Below are 3,834 nucleotides of genomic sequence, written 5' to 3'. Positions count from 1 at the left end.
AGAGACCATTACCTGCTCTAACACGTGTGCCCAGACCAGCCAGCTGTCAGGTGAAGGTGACTTGTCCCCACAGACAAGCTATTTTTATCAAGAGGTATTCAATAAACACCTCTAGAGAACATAATATGTAAGCACAGTCTATACTGTATGAGATCCGCGGTCTATCTACAACTAGTATTCTATCTCAGATCATGGATGGTGAAGGGATAATGTAAGAACAGTGCAGTCATGTAGTTATGCTCCCTCAAGTTTTTTTCCTGCTTCCAGCATATTGTAGCTCAGGGATTTCCTGAGCCAGAGGTGACCTATTTGTATTCAGTAGTCCTCGGGGAACTTTTCTTTCATGATTTTTTCCCAGTTTTTGAGTCACCATAAAATTTACCATCTACAGCATCCAGTGCCAGGTGTGCTAAGGAGTTCCACAGCTTAATTGCATTTCAGGTGAAGAACCACTTCCTTGTACTAATTTTTGAATCACTACCTGCTAGGTTAACTAGTTCCTAGTTTTAGTGCTGGAAGAGACAGTAGGAAAAACACCCTATTCACCTTCGCCTTATCACTGGTGATTTTATAAACGTCTGCCATATTCCCCCTTAGTAACTTTTTTTCTTTTGAGACTAAAGGGTCCTTGTCTTCACAGTTGTTCCTCACAGAGGACTTGTTCTGTGCTTTTGAACATCCTTGTTGCCTGTCTCAGCAGCTTTCCACTTCCGCTACAGCCTTTGTAAGCCCTGTGGTGGGGTGCTCAAAATGTACACAGTGTTGATGATGTGGGTGCACTGAGCTGAGTGGGTGCAGATCTCATTTGCAAGGGGTAATGGTCAGTTCACATTGGTTTTTCTCATCACTTCGCTAGATGAAATTTCAGCTGTTATTTTAAGGCCAGTCACTCCCACTTCTCTTCTTAATCTCTGCACTTCTTCCCAGCCAACCCTCATCTTTTCTAACTTGAATAATTTTATGTCTCCAACAGATCTGTTACTTTATTATTCATCCCTCATGAATAAGTCAAACAGTCCAAGCTCCAGCACTGGTGTTTTATAACTCCACTAAGAAAATCCACCATCTACTCTCGTTCTCTGCCCTGTCTTTTAGGCACTTTTTATCCAGGTGGGAACCTTTTCTCTGAATTTCTTTAAGCACCATTGGTGACAGCCCTTTTGAAAGCCTTTTGGAAATCCACATGGGCCACTGTTCACGTGCTTGTTGACTGCTTCAAAGGACTGTGAGACACAGCATCCCTTTTAAAAGCCATGATGACTTTTCCCCAGTAATTAGATGTGACTGCATGCCAATTGATTTTTTCCTTTATTATAGCTTCTACTAATTTGTTCAGCACGGACATCAAGCTCCCTGGTCTGAAATGTCCCAAGAGCCTTTTCTCAAACTGTGTCTGCTAGTGAGCCTTTAAAAGCAGTTTTAAGCAAATGTTTCTACACCACAGTTAGTCAGGTCTTCCACCCTTCAGTTGTTTTTGGACCTCTGGGGCAGGAGCCATGCTTAGTTCGTCCTACTGCTCCATAACTGTTCCCACCACTGTTTGGATCAGAGATAGTCCTTTGATGAATTTCCCTGTAAAGAGAGTTTCTGCTGTGGAAATCTCCCTGGCTTTCCTGCCATGAACATCAGTTTTATTTTTTTGCCCACCATTACCTTTTCTTTTTTTCTGAGTGGTCTTTCCATATATACCAGCCCTTCAGCCTTAGAGACACCAAACAGCAGAGTTCTAAACTGTCGGCAAAGGTCACTGGGAGAGGAAAATAGATTGGGGTTTTTTGAGGGGATTTTTTTTTTTTGTAGGTGGATGGAAACACAGAAGCATGAATCTACTACGGTGATGTTCTTGAAGCTAAGCTTGTAGTCTCAGATTTGACATAACAGATAATGTAATCATGATCTCAGAAACTTGCAATGAGATGCATACATGCACAGGCTTTGGAAAGAAGAAGCTGTGGGAGCAGAGCGTTTCTCTGCAGAGCTCTGGAGGTACTGTTTTGACTGTCCCTCACTGGAAAGGAAAGCTATGGGTAAAACAGGCTGGTAGCAGGGAGACAGAAGAGCCAAAACTGGTTGGATTATCCTTGTTGGTTAATGTCTGAGAGCCGCAGGCCATGCCTCAAGTACTCATTGCTCCACACGAAAGCTGCTGAGAGGTCTCAAGTCATCAGCTCTGTAAGGAGGGAATGGTACCACAGCTGAATAATCCTCCTCCTCATGATGAGATGCTGTCTTGAAATCCTGAAGGAACTTTCTGTTTGGTGACTGACCTTATGTGGCCCAGGAGGTGGGGGAAGCATCTTTTTATCTCTCTGTCAAGATCAATATGAGGCCCTGAATACCATCTGCCGAGACCACGACCTTTTCCCCAGCAGAGACAGAAAAGAGCAATTCCAACTACAGATGCTACCTAGGCAGACACTTCTTTCTGTTTTCAGGTGGAAAATGAATTTATTGCTAGTATTCTTGCCCTGGGAGGGGCTACAGGGGGAATGATATAGACATGACACATGTGCACGTATGTGTAGGTACACATGCACATATAGACACACTGTGAGCAGCTGCTGCAGGGGAGAAGGAGCTGCAGAAACTAGACGGAAGGAAAAACACCGGTGAGGGAGGAAGAGGTGCAGGGAAGAACGTCGCCTGCTATTGCTGTGTGAGGGGAGAGGAGAACATTAGGAGGCATTTCTTCATAGAAAGGGTCGTTAGCCGTTGGAATGGGCTGCCCAGGGAGATGGTGGAGTCACCATCCCTGGAGGTGTTTAGGAAAAGACTGAATGTGGCACTTAGTGCCATGGTCTAGCTGACATGGTGGTGTTAGGGTGAAGATTAGACTTGATGATCCCAGAGGTCTCTTCCAACCAAATCCATTCTGTGTTTCTGTGATTCTATGATGCTGGAGGATGAGCACAGAACCCGAAAAAAACATTGAAAAGAGTGTACCATCCTCTCCTCCCACACACCTCCTCCTGTGACCACCCCACTCGGACGACAGCCACATGTCTCCCCCGGTGCTGGGGAGCTGCCCAGGGCCCTGGCTGCTGTGGGGTGCTGGACTGAGACCAGCCAGAGCTCAGGACCAAGGTGGGCACCTCTCATCAGAGGCAGCAAAAGAGCTGCTAGGCAGAGAGGCCCCACAGGATGTGCAAAACCCATGGGGATTTTGAGTTTTTTCTTTGGGGGTGAGAAACCCTAGCTGTACTTGCATATAGGGGCTGGAACAGGTAGGTGTGCCCTGGGGTGAGATGTGTGTCTGGCATCTCGCTGCCTCGTCCTGGGCATCTTCTCTCCTGACACTATTTCACCAATAGCCGCTGCCTCCTAGCACCACAGAAATGATGAAGGAGCACAGCGTGGTGGGACACAGGGTTATGCGTGGGTCTGAGAAATGTGGTGGAAAAAGACAGCTAGAAAAATCTTGCTGAACATGCTGCAGGGTCAGTGTTTCTGACAGTGACTTGTCATTCAAACCCTGGAGAGCTTTGGGGGCCGTCCTGGGGGTGCAGACAGAGAGTGCTGCATTGAGGTGCAGAGCAGTGCAGCTGAAAACAAGCTTGCTTAGTAAATCTGAAACCAAGAGGAAATAACAAAGAGCACACCAAACCTCAAAAAACCCACCCAGCTTTGCTCGAGAAACTGAAGGTGTATTTTTTCATAAATGTGGATGCTTTTTACCTGCTGTAGATGATATTTAAGCCCCATTTTTCACCTGTTTTCTCACCAAGAAATTAGATTATTGTGATGATTAGAACTGTGAAGACATTAAAGACTTAGGATGGCTTGTTTTTAATGAGAGATACATGACATCAAAGCTGAGACCTCTGTATTTAACTC

The sequence above is a fragment of the Cariama cristata genome, unplaced genomic scaffold (assembly GCF_000690535.1).
Source record: "Cariama cristata isolate BGI_N322 unplaced genomic scaffold, ASM69053v1 scaffold2161, whole genome shotgun sequence".
In the NCBI taxonomy this organism is placed as follows: Eukaryota; Metazoa; Chordata; class Aves; order Cariamiformes; family Cariamidae; genus Cariama; species Cariama cristata.
This window is presented reverse-complemented; position numbering follows the sequence as displayed.